This window comes from Pan paniscus, chromosome 11 (assembly GCF_029289425.2).
Source record: "Pan paniscus chromosome 11, NHGRI_mPanPan1-v2.0_pri, whole genome shotgun sequence".
NCBI classification, from domain to species: domain Eukaryota; kingdom Metazoa; phylum Chordata; class Mammalia; order Primates; family Hominidae; genus Pan; species Pan paniscus.
This window is the reverse complement of record NC_073260.2, coordinates 70,076,962-70,090,939: the sequence shown is the minus strand read 5'-3', so window position 1 is coordinate 70,090,939 and position 13,978 is coordinate 70,076,962. Positions and strand designations below refer to the sequence as shown.

At 37.8% G+C, this 13,978-nt stretch overlaps 1 protein-coding gene across 26 annotated transcripts in view; it reads left to right on the top strand.

Moving 5' to 3' along the window:
- TRPM3 (transient receptor potential cation channel subfamily M member 3) overlaps positions 1–13,978 on the top strand; it is a 905,462-nt gene that overhangs the window by 543,613 nt on the left and 347,871 nt on the right. The gene's annotated exons all lie outside the window — the stretch shown is intronic.

Below are 13,978 nucleotides of genomic sequence, written 5' to 3'. Positions count from 1 at the left end.
AGATTCTCAAGCCCAACCCTACCATACTATGAAGGGTCTAACCACTCCCATCACCTCTAGGAGTTACCTAGGGGCTACTTGTAAAGGCCAGCTGACTTAACATAGAAATGTAAGGTCCTATGTGGAGTACTTGGACAATGACAGATAAGAGCTAGATAGAACCAGCTTACAAATCCTTTTTCTTCCCTGCCCTCAGGATACTCTTCTAAATTAGATGGCTTTCTATGTCCTGTCTGGAAACTAAGCAATCAGCTATGTGACTTGCATTTTATTTCTTACAATGGAGTTTTTTGATGAACAGAAGTTCACATTTTTAATGCACTGAAATTAATCTTTTTTCACCTGTAGTTCATGCTATTGTTTTGTCTAAGAAATCTTTGCCTACTCCAAAGAAATAAAGATGCTTTATTACCTTCTAGAAACTTTATTTCCCATTTCCCATTTATATCTACAGCCTACTTGGAATTATTATTTGATGACATAAGATGCGGTAGTTTTGTTGTTTTCCTATATGGATATTCAGTTGACACAGCACCATTTGTCCTTCACCTTCTGCTCTGAAGTGTCACTTTGCTCATATATCAAGTATCAATATATGCATAGGTCTGCTTCTGGACTCTGTATTCTGTTCCATTGGTCTATTATTCTATTTTTGTGACACTGCCACACTGTCTTAATTACTGTAGCTTTCTAGTAACTGTTCATACGTGTGAGTGTGGATACTCCAAATTTGTCTTCAAGCTTGCATCCGCCATTTGAATCTCTCCCTGGGATTTAAGTTAAAATTACATTGAATCTAGATGAATTTGGGGAGGCCTGACATTTCTATAAGATTCAATCTTGGAATCCATGAATATGCTGTGTGCCCCCATTTTTTTAGGTCTTATTTAGTTTCTTTCAGTATTGTTTTCCTTAGCTATATGGGCTCCCTTCCCTCCTGGATTTTGGCCCCACATTTCTTGAGCTTTCATAGCTCACAATGTTTTCAAAACTTTATATATATTTTATCCAGCTCATATGGTTGTTGTAATGCAAACATTGGTCTGAAACCAACTAGTCCGTCTGAGGTGAAACTCTCTACCTTTCTATTGAAATGATTTAATATTATTTAATTGAACAGTTGATTCTCATTATCTGTAGCGATTATGTTCTATAAAGTCACCGTGAACACTGAATTAGCAAATATGGAACCACTGCTCCTAAGGGAAATACACAGGTTCCTGGGAGCCTCTGCTCATATGATTTTTGTCAACTAACTGATATATGACATTGATTTATGTGTATGTCTGTTCAAAGACACTTTAGTTAATATATATTGTTGATTCATTGGCATTGAGCTTAAATCCCTTTACCAGGTAGATACACAAAGGAAAATAAATTGTCCTCCCAAAAGTATACCTGCACTAGTATGTTTATTGAAGCACTATTCCCAGTAGCAAAGACGTGGAATCAAACCAGGTACCCATCAGTAGTGGATTGGATAAAGAATATGTGGTACATATACACAATGGAATACTAGGCAGCGATTAAAAAGAATGAAATCATGCCTTTTGCAGCAGCATAGATGCAGTTGGAGGCTATTATCCTAAGTGAATTAATGCAGAAACAGAAAACAAATACCATATGTTCTTACTTATAGGTGGGAGCTAAACATTGGGTACACACGGGCACAAAGATGGAAACAGTGGACACTGAGGATCCCAAAAAGGGAGGATGAGGAAAGGGAATGAAGGGTTGGAAAACTACCTATTGGGTACGATGTTCATTACTGGGGCAATGGGATCAGTAGAAGCTCAAACCTCAGCGTCATGCAACACACCCATGTAATAAAACCATACCTGTACCCTTGAATCTAAAATAAAGACAAACATACAGAAATTTGAGTTCAGGGCCAACAGCTGCATCTATGCTGCTGCAATTGATGCCTAAATGAAATTCATCTAACATATATTTCCTCCCTAAAGCATATCACAGCCTTTTTATACTTGGGAACACTACACAGCACTTCAGCACTTACTTGGGAGACATTTTAAGAGCAAAATCATCAACAAAAAGTATTAAAATGTAAAAACTGGCACTACATAGACCGTGAAAAGCTCACAGCATGCAACTGAAACAAGGAGGCAGAGTGTCACCTTGTCCTGCCTCAGCTGGGAACATGCAACATGCACATGGGGTGACTCTAATTGTTTGTCACTCTACACATGTCCACAGAGGATGGTGCAAGCCCTGCCAGTGTTGATTTCAGAGTCACAAATACATTTTAGCAAGTAGACATATTTAAACATATAGAATCAGTGGATAACATATATAAACTGTATTTTTAAGTAAAATTATACTGTTTTCAATAAACTGTGCTATAAAGTAAGGTAATATAAATCTCAAGAGTAGATAACAAATGTATACAGCTCTCATATACTTGGGTTTGTCCTTTTTCAATTTAGCTTATTTATCTCAGAGTTTCTCCACCTTTCTTGTTCTGCATCTGGACTTTATTTATTTTTTATTTTATTATTATTTTTCTAGATGGAGTTTCACTCTTGTTGCCCAGGCTGGAGTGTAATGGAGCAATCTCAGCTCACTGCCACCTCTGCCTCCCGGGTTCAACCAATTCTCCTGCCTCAGCCTCCCGAGTAGCTGGGATTATAGGTGCCTGCCACTGCGCCCAGCTATTTTTTGTATTTTTAGTAGATAGCGGGTTTCACCATGTTGGCCAGGCTGGTCTCGAACTCCTGACCTCAGGTGATCTGCTGGCCTTGGCCTCTCAAAGTGCTGGGATTACAGGCATGAGCAACTACGCCCAGCCTGTACTTTTTTAAAAGATCATTTTTATTCACTTTAATTAACAAGCTTGAAAATCCACATCTACATATTATACTGTAGTCCTGGAGAAGCCTTTCCCAAACTTCCAAGGACTCCCAAAACACTCTTGGCATTTACTTCCCTGAAATTTAACAAAAAGATGGCACTAATTTAACAAGCAGGAGGTCACCAGCCCTATCTGCCTTTGATTTCGGCCCTCTCTTTCAGTGCTCAGGCCCAGTGAGGGATCATTCAGTTGGCTCATATTCGAGGCTAATTGCAGAAAATGAAACCTATATGTCATTTCCATTTCGAGATTTTCTTTTCATCCCTCCTCATTTATTTTCTGTAATATATGTAATCTCTAAAATCCCTGGCTACTACCTAGAATCCTTATTTTTTTAACAATAGGAAATAGCTGATAAATTCACAAAACTTCTTCCCCTATTTATAAAAGAAATAAAAATTTAGCAAAATTAAGATTTTTTTAAGTTGTCAAGGAAGAACAAAATCATACTTTTATTTAATAGCTCATAGTTTTTGAGCTATTATTGTTTGTTTGAGAACAGAAAAGTCAGGATTCTCAAACAAGAAATGAATCTCTGCTGGCCTAGGTGGCTCCCACCTGTAATCTCAACACCTTGAGAGGCTGAGGCAGGAGGATTGCAGGCCAGCCTTGGTGACATAGTGAGACCCTGTCAATACAAAAAAAGTAAAAAATAGCCAGGTGTTTTGACGTACATCTGTATTCCCAGCTACCCGGGAAGTGGGAGGATCACTCGAGCCCAGGTTGTTGAGGCAAACAGTGAGCTGCGATTGCACCACCGCACTCCAGCCTGGGTGCCACAGCAAGACGCTGTCTCAAAAGAAAAAAAAAAGAAACGACTTTCTTATTAGAATCCAGATCCCAGACAGAGGATAATAATGTCTGTATATTGGTCACTGGAGCATTGTTATTATAGAGATGACAAAAGGTTATTCATCACATTTCTAGGTATTTCTAAAATGTTGATGCTTCCATTTATGGATATAAATCTTGTTGGCCTGTCTATACAGTAGTATGTTACTCTTCAGAATAACTAAATATATTTTATTTCGAAAAAATATGAAATAATATAATTGTATAATTACAACTAAATGGAGGCTGTCACCCTCAGTTGGTTTGTAAAAATTCTAACATAGGACCTTTGGTATCTTCTGTAAGATGTTACCAGTTGCTGCTGATCTCTAAACAAAGAAGAGAGAGACTTTTCATTACATTCATTTAGGGAATATTGGTTTAAACAAAATTAAACAGCTTTCTTTACTGCAGCACTTGTGTTATTTAATATGTCAATGTGTATTTGGTATCTCCAGGAGAACATTACAATGTATTGCAATCTCAAACATACTTAACTTCAGAAACTTTTAAAGCAACATCATGCAGGAATATGCTATAAAAGGCATAGGTTTGGGAAATACTCCTCTAGAATATGATCCACATTGCATTTGTAGGCTCAGAAATGCAACTGGAGGAAAGTGGATAATCCATGATTGACGGGAGTCATATCTAATTGTTACTGATGCTCTGGAGGTGGCTCTTCAGGATTACTGGCATCTGCCCCTTGAAAGTTGCCAAAACAGTTGAGTTTTTGCTTACCTACTTCATTAAACAGCACCATCAACAAAGCAGATGTTATGAGACTCAGGGATCATTATAAGGAAAGCTTCCCCAGCCATAAGAAAACTTTAAGCTCTGACATATAAACAAAATTGTTAGAAAAGCTCCTTTCAGATTTTACTGATATCAAAAGAAACCATTGTTCAATGAAGACTCTCCCTGAAGCCCTCTTTTAAAATATTTTCTATTTATAGCTATAAATCTTGTTGACCTGTCTCTACAGCAGAACTTCAACACCTCTGAAAAATATATATTCTCAGTGATTACTGTCTTCTTAAACTAAGTATAACAAACCCAATTTAGCCCTTCCTTGAGGACTGTGTCATTTTGTGGCCATCGGGGTCTGTATAGTGCTGAAAGATGGGCTGTTCCAGGCTTGTTAATATGTGTTGGCCCCAGCATGCTTTGTTTTCTGGTTACTTCCTACTTATCTGCCTCTGAGGTCCTTGCCTTCTTATCCCTCCTTCTTCTTTGCACTCTTCCCCAAGCTGTTTCTAACCTGCTGAGCTCTTGGAAACCACATTAATGTACTTATTGGTGCAGGCAGTGAATTAGAGAAAGTGGAAGCAGAATGAGCACCTGAGTTGTGTTTCTTTAATTAAAAATAAGTAACTTCACAGAAGACTTTTTTTTTTTCTTATCAGACAAGTATTTAGTTAACAAATATCATTATGATTTGGGGCTGCTTTTTGGATAGTCAAGTTTGCCAAAAGAGTGACGTGTTTTTGAATTTTATTTTATTTTTTGAGACAGGGTCTCACTCTGTCACCCAGGCAGGAGGTCAATGACACAGTCAGGGCTCACTGCAGCCTTGACCTCCGGGGACTCAGGTGATCCTCTCACCTCAGCTGCCTGAGTAGTTGGGACTACAGGTGTGCACCACCATGCCTTGCTAATTCTTGTGTTTCTTGTAGAGATAGGTTTCGCCATGTTGCCCAGGCTGGTCTCAAACTCCTAGGCTCGAGAGATCCTCCTGCCTTGGTCTTCCAAAATGATGGAATTACAGTATTTTTTTTATTTTAAAAAAATCAGCAAAAGAAAAATTATCTGACAATTTAAAATCCTATACAATTCTACATTCCAGAGAAGACATTTTCTTTTTTGTATTCTTGAGGATACACAATGGATTGTTAAACGAACATTTACATAAACTCATTCATTGTACATCTCTTATATATGAGGAACCCTGCTATATGTAGGCATTTTAACTAAAAGTATGGTAAATTAAACCTCTTGTCTTATTGTCTACTGGCTCTAGCTAATAAAATTGAATAATCTATAGATAATGTTTAAATTGAATAATTCTCATTAGTGTTTCATACTAGGCATTTTACTTTTACATTTCCTTTTGATAAATAAACTCAACAAAAAGGCAAATTTCTTATCTTTCAGTTCTCTTGTGAAGGAAAAAGTATATTTCCTAATTGTAATTCCCTTCTTTTTACAGGATTAAAAAAAAAAACCCCAAAAACACTTTGAATGGAGTGCCACTTAAAGGGAAATTTTCTTTTTGGGGAGATGGATGGAAGCTCCATTCACACTTTAAGAGGTCTAGAATGTTCATGTAGGGGCGCCAACGTGGCATTTCCATACAGTGGCACTAATCCCCACAACCAAATGTGTCACTCATTTCTCTGTGTATTAATGTCCCAACTCTCATTTACACAGTCAGGAAAGCTCAGATCTTTGTTTTAAGTGCAAAGCCCTGCTGATGGGCCAACTTCGTCCAGGCTTCTATCACATTGTCTGTGCTGAGTGAACTGGAAAAAAAGACCTATTATATCTGAAAATGTTAACGTTTCAACACAGGAAAGAACAGTAAGGTACAAACCAACATGGAGTCATCTTTCCTTTGTGCTGGATTTGTTTTCTGAATTCCTTCCTGGGAAAGAGTTCCGGCTGTAATTTTTCCCTCGCCAGCCTAGTGGATAACATCTTTACATCCCCCATCTGCTTCACCTCCTCTTTTACAGCAAAACACACGATGCCTTGTATTGTGGAACCTTACGTACTTGTGGCAAGCCCTGCACCAGACTGTGAACTGGAGGCAGGCCGAGGGTTACATCTGCTCTGCTATTTATGACACAACACTGTGAGCCCTTAAGATACGTTCTGTGGCTTATTGTAAGGCGATTCAAGCCAACAACTTTCTCTTTCCCTAAAACATTACTATGTGTGAGTCACAAGTTATTCATTCATTCACTCATGAGGGATGCGTTAGGCAGCAGGAACTGTAACTTATTCATCAGAGTTCCCCAGTACCTAATGCAGTGCCTGGGACTGGATATGTCCTTAAGAACTAAATGAGTGAATGAGAATGGCTTGTTTTTTTTTGCTCATTGTAGTTTCTTTGGAAGAAGGGAAGGAAAGCAGTTGACATGATTCTTATTCAAATAATAGGTAAAAAAATTGGAAGAAAAACCAAACTGACTTTAACTTGTCTCATAGAATTGCAACAAATATGTGTCTCTTTTGCAAAATGCAAAATCCCTCCTTTGTCCTCCCCAGATGAAAATAAATTGCCTTCAGAGTGATAAGATAAATCTTAAGCAGTTCCCATTCAGTCATCAGCATTTATCACATATGTACAGTGCCGGGCAAAAAGGAAATGAGGCATCCCAAATCCTGAGTACAACAGAGTCAAGCATAACCTCAGCTTTGTTGTGTGAATACATAAAGGGGCATGCCCCAACTGGGGCTGGAGCCATGACTGACTTTGCAAGATTATACTATTTGAAGCTTAGACTTCTCTCAAACTGCCCTTGCTAGATGTCATTTGCTTGCAAGGATGGTTAATTTGGTTCATTAACAGCTAGACATGGGGAGAGAAGCAGGTTTGGTAAAGGAGAATGACAGTACATAAAAATTTCTGTGTGTTACTGACTAGACCTGTAAGGTTGACCCTCACATTCTATGTGACCCCACCCCCAACTACCAAAGAACATCAGTGCATAAAGCTTGCCTTGTGTGGCCACAGCTGTCTGCCCGTGTTATCTTATCCTAATTGCGGCAACAAGCACAATATGTGACATGTAATAGAAGCCTAATGATGATGATGAACATCATCAGCTGGTTAAAGCTTACAAAGCACTTTCACATATGTGCTGTCATGCACTCTCATATCATTAGTCATTCTCTGGGTCATTAATCAATCATTAATAACTTGGAAATTAATAACTTGGAAACAAAATCTGCCTCCTTTCTGTTCTTTTGTGCCATTGAGTAGCATCAAAACTTCAGTGCTTTCACATGCTTCAGATTTTCAAAGTCAATTGATCGTTCACATCTCCACATATTGCTGCTCCTCTCCCATTATACATTTTTGATTTTTGAATGCTTAAATTTTATTTGCAATTTATTTGGTAATATATTTATTGAATTTATTTCTGGATATTAAAAATCTCCTGAGTATATTTTTTCCACCATATATTTCCAATTCCATAAAATGTTTTACCACCATGGATACAAAGTCTATTATGCTGATGACCAAAGTTACATTTAACCTACCTTGTTAAAAAAAAAAAGTTAACTGTTAATAATTTCACTTACGCAAAGTAAGCCACTGGATTTAAATATGCCTTTAGAATGTGTGCCTTTCTATTACTTGACAGTGTTTGGAGCTTCCTCAAGGGAGTTTTCTCTCCAAGGACTGACCCTATATTACCTAATGCTTAAAAGGCCATTAATCTACTTATGTCCAAGGAAGTCAATGATCAAAGGTGTTTCCTTTGGCTCTGATTTGTGTTATCTTAGCCACACCCAATAACAACTGTGTAGGTCATTACTGTATGCATTTTTACCTGATTCCTGGCTACATGTTAGGTCCCCACCCATTGTTTCTTTCTTTTTTCATGTCACTTTCATTTTAGGCTATCCTATTCCTCCTGGAACAAGGCAGTTTACAAATAGCACTGAAGCAAAGGATAGTGTTAAGGCAAATCAATCAGTGATTTCTGTTGAAAACAAATGAGAGAAAAAGTTGCCTTCTACATCCCACTGGGCATATCATGGAAAATAGTTTTTAAAGCACTTTGTAAACCTCAAAGACATAGTCCTTCATAGTGTCTCTGATCCAGAAGGAAGATATTGCCCTTACAATAGTATTGTGACTACCTGCTTAGTAGAGGCCAGATATAGATTCTTCCTCTAGCCTGGCCCTTCCAGTCTCCTCATCAGTCTTATAAGCCTGAAACCAAAGGTTATGCTGGACCATCACCACGATTTAGGGCGGCATCAGAAGTCCTGTCTTATAGTCAGGTTGTGTAGTAACTTTGGCCAGGAAAAAAGTAAGAGGAGACGAGGAGGTGCATAAAGATTGATCCAAGTGAACCAACTGCTTATATTGGGAAAAAAACTAGAAATTATTATTACAAAGTATTTGTGAATACTGTCTAGTTTTGTGCTATAACTTAGAGAATATGCCTTTGGAAAGAAAGCATTTAATTATTTTGATTATTTTAAAATTTTAATCTATTCCTATAATGCTCTGGTCTATTTATTTTCTTCTGTTATTCCTTGTTTGTGCCTTGAATTCCAAATGTCACTACAATTATTTTTTTTTACTTCCTTAATCTCTGTAATAAGTTTTTTTTTGTTGTTTGTTTGTTTGTTTTGTTTTGTTTTTGAGACAGAGTCTCACTCTGTCACTCATGCTGGAGTGCAGTGGCGTGATCTCGGCTCACTGCAACCTCCGCCTCCTGGGTTCAAGCGATTCTCCTGCCTCAGCCTTCCGAGTAGCTGAGTGTAATAAGTCTTTTTAAACCATGAGCTGTGTTTATTCTGTTCCTTATTTGCTTGATTTTCTAGAGATGTATTTCTTGTCCCCTAATAAGTGTGATTGTATCTGTGTCATCAGTTATGATTCTTATACTTGGAACTTGATTTTTCTTTTCCAATGAATTTATTTTTAAGGTCCTTTCTAACCTTGAGATTCTCTAAATGTTTCTTCTGCCCAAGAAGGAAAAAGATAATGAGAGTTTGTGCAGTGCTTATTCTTATATTTTTTTTACAAACATTTTAAAGCAATGATAATGCTGCAATAATATAATTAAGACCAGTCTCATCGAGTATATATTTATCCAGTGATTGGTTGATTGGTCCATTCATTCATTCTTCAAATATCAAGTATCTTCTCTATGCAAGCATGATGCTAAGAACTACGTCTATAGCAATAAAGCAGAGAGGGTTCCTAACCCAGTGTTGTTCACAGTCTATTTGAGACCAACTCTCAAACAAGCAAATGCCTTAAGATAGAATCCTTACTATGATCTAAGCATCTGTGGGATGCATTGGGGCACAAATGAGTGAATGGTCAGTTCTCCCTGAGGCGTAGGTTAGGAATAGTTTCATCAGTTAAAAGTTTTGCAAGACAGCAGATTCATAAGGGGTCAAGGGAAGGAAGAAAAAGAGCAATTTAGGCAAAGGAAGCAGCACAAGAAAAAACAACACAAACCGTTATGACACAACGTTTGGAGACTTGCAAGTGGTCCTGTAGCTCAAGTGTAAGATGTGAAGGAAGGACGTAATGAGAGATGAGTAAGGAAAAGAGATAGAAAAGGGTTCAGAATGCCATAACAAGTTTGTACACAAACTCTTGGGCAATGGGGAGCAGCTGAAGGATATGATCAGGTTTGCCAGAAAGACCTTGTTTTAATAAAATAAACAGTAACTGTAAGATCACTTCCAGGAATAACAAGTCATCTTTTAAGGCTACAACAAAGCTGTGGTGACACGTGTACAATCAGTGATTGTAGTTTATAACTGTATTACTCTATAAACTGAAATCTCTCTTTCCCTCTCAATTTCGGTTTACCCTATTGGTTTTCCATTTCGGTTCCAAAGATATCTCCCAGGCTTTCATGTCCTCCTTCTTTCTCTAGGAACATAAATTTCAGATTCTCCAAACACTTTATGCAGGCACTGGCCTTGGCTTCAGTTCCTTTCACTCATTGTCTCCTATGGATAGTGTATGATTTCTGTTGTCCAAGCTTCATATTGGTAACAAACTTACCAATTAAGCAAAGGTTTCCCAAAAAGGTTGCATTTGAACCACCCTCATTCCCAGAAAGGGTTCAGATTCAAAAGACTAGTTCAGCCCACGTTTTATCAGCAGCAGCTGCTATCTTCAGGCTGCTTTTAAATTTGCAGAAGTAGAACGAAACCAGTAAATTTTTTCTTTCTTTTCTTTTCTTTTCTTTTTTTTCTTTCTTTTTTTTTTTTTTTTTTTTTTTTTGAGATGAAGTCTCACTCTTTTGCCCAAACTGGAGTGCAATGGCAGGATCTCAGCTCAGTGCAACCTCTACCTCCCGGGTTCAAGAGATTCTCCTGCCTCAGCCTCCGGAGTAACTGGGACTACAGGCACGCACAAACATGCCTGGCTAATTTTTGTATTTTTAGTAGAGACGGGGTTTCATTATGTTGGCCAGGTTGGTCTTGAACTCCTGGCCTCGTGATCCGCCCGCCTTGGCCTCCCAAAGTGCTGGGATTACAGGCATGAGCCACCGTGCCCAGCCGGAAACCAATAAATTTTTCAAAAACATTTACTTTTAAATTTATTGTGGCCGGGCGCGGTGGCTCACGCCTGTAATCTCAGCACTTTGGGAGGCTGAGGTGGGTGGATCACGAGGTCAGGAGATCGAGACCATCCTAGCTAACATGGTGAAACCCCGTCTCTACTAAAAATACAAAAAATTAGCCGGGCGTGGTGGCAGGCGCCTGTAGTCCTAGCTACTCAGGAGGCTGAGGCAGGAGAATGGCGTGAACCCGGGAGGCGGAGCTTGCAGTGAGCCGAGATTGCGCCGCTGCACTCCAGCCTGGGCGACAGAGCCAGACTCCGTCCCCCCGCCACCAAAAAAAAAACACAATTTATTGTGAGTGAGCTGCTTAGTGAGAATGTAGGTGCCTGCAAAACCAACATAAAGACCGTCCTAATGAGTCATTTATTGTATCACTGGTCAGGGATGTTATTCAAGCAAGAGGATCTGCAGAGCTAGGCAAGCTCCAGAAATTGGAGTTAATGCTTTAGTTGGTCTTGAGCTGTTAATTATCTGTTGTTTAATAACAACTCCCTACACAACGTGAGCCTTGCTGTAATTTACCAGTCTGACCCTTCTTGAACTTCACCACAAATGCTATTAATGGCCAATGCGCTATTACAACAATAAAGAGAATTTCTTCTATTAGGTTGGTGCAAAAGTAATTATTTTTGCACCAACTAATAGGTTATCAGCATAATTTAGAAGCCATTGTTTCTTTAATCTTTCAAGCCTTTAGCATACTCTGAGTGTTCCCTCCACTAGATGCCATCAGTTTCTTCTCCCAGTTGGAGAGAGTTACTATAGACTTTATCAGTTTTCTAGAAATTTGCCTCTGAGAAAACAATTTTCTCTTCAAAACTCAGCCTAGACCTTGCGGGCTGTTACAACTGTTTGATGTAATAAAAGAACCTCCAAACAGAATTGTTGGGAAATTGGAAATTGAGATCTAATTCCACCGCTGATATTCGCTACCCTTATACATCTCAGTTTTCACAGTTACCGAAAAGTATGATCATATGAGTAAGAATGTACAATATTGCTCTTTCTGTGCTTGGCTTATTTCACTTAAAGTCCTCCAGTTCCACTCATGTTGCTGCAAATGACAGGATCTCATTCTTTTTTACGGCTGAATAATAAAAAATTGATCTCATGGAGACAGTGAGTAAAATAGTGGTTACCAGAGGCTGGGAAGGGGAGCACGGAGGGAGAGATAAAGAGAGGTTGGTTAATTGGTACAAAAATACAGTTAGATAGAAGGAATAAGTTCTAGTCTTCTGTAGCAGAGTGGGGCAACTATAGTTAACAAGAATTTATTGTATATTTCAAAATAGCTAAAAGAAAAAATCTGGAATGTTCTCAACACAAAGAAATGATAAATGTTTGAGGTGATGAATATCCCAATTATTCTCATTTGATCATTGCACAGTATATACATGTATCAAAATATCACATGTGCCCCATAAATATGTATAACTCTTATGTGTCAATAAAAAGAAAAGATTGGTCATAAGGTCTGCTTAGATCCAAAATGTTCTGTGATCTTAGGCAGTTCTTTGTGCTGCTCTGACTTGTAGAAAATGATTGTAAACTAGAGGAATTCATTTTAATAAGGCATAAATCTCCTGGTTTAAGTATTAGCCCCTGCAAATCTCATCATTGTTATTTGTTAGTAGTAATCTTTTAATTAAAATCTGCCTAATTCGATCCAAGAGTGATATACAATGAACACTTTAGGCTTTTATTAATAAATGTTAAAATATCTTAATTGCATAATGAATACCAGTTTTGATTAAGTACCTCTATAGTTTTTGTTTCTTTTGTTATTGAAAGTGCTCATTGTCTCTATCTGTTCACAAATTGACTAGTCCTTTTTTTGTACAATAATTCACACACATTCACTTTTGAATTCTTTTGTCTTGCAGCATCTGGTTCTTTATTTTCTGTGGCTGCCTGTACTGCTTAAAATAAATTGGAGATATGACACTTATCTGCTTAATGTAATCAATATGTGCAGCTGAAGTAGAAAATTCATCCAGATCCCAATATGTTTTCAAGAGTTGTAGCCCTTCAGTGATTAATTTGGCCAAGTAAGTCTATAAGATTAAAGCACCACTTTATACTGGTCTACAAGGCTATACTGTGTTAGCCTGCTCTAGAAAGGGAGCACAGGCAGATAGAAGATAGAAATGAACATCTCCAAAATTTTTGAGCTGTTCCGCCACTGTGTCAACATATAATAAATAACAACAGCCTGCACCAAAAACAAACAAACAAACATATTTTTATAAATTGTTACTGTTCTGGTTTCTATGTTTTTTTCTAGGGATTGTCCTTCATCTCATGTTTTTTCTAAAAGTACTCTTAATCTCTAATGATCTGTCTTGTGACCCATCACTTATATATTTTGAGCTCCTTTTTAGACCTTTTAGGGCATCTGTTGTCTGGCCCATTTGATCCAAGTATTGCTTTTTATAAGAGGGGACATTTTCCCTATGTGGTGAGATTTCACTGGAGTCACCTCTGGTTATCACTCTCCCATTCCTAATTTAGAGTTATCTAATAGTTTTGACATCTCTAGTCAAACTTGCTATTTCTTCCAGGTGTGTTCCTGATGAGATCAACTCTGTAGTTTCTGGGTTGTTTTGAGGGTGAGTCTGTGGTCTCTTTTTTTTGTAAGTTATAAAGATTATAACTTTCTAAGGTCCTTCTCTATCTGTGAAATATATTCTCAGTTCCCCCCACATAGTTTGTAAATTCACTGAAAATGGTATTCATTGAAATTCATTGAAAATGGTATTTCTAATATAATACCAAGCAGGTAATTGTATAAAAGAATTCTCTTTGCTCATAATACTGGGAATTTGCTCATAAATACTGGGAATTTTCTATAATCCATTTATCTTTTCATAAAATATGGGAGTTATCATAGGTTATCTGTAATTGATTGGTTCATTGTATTAGACAATTCTAATCAAAATAT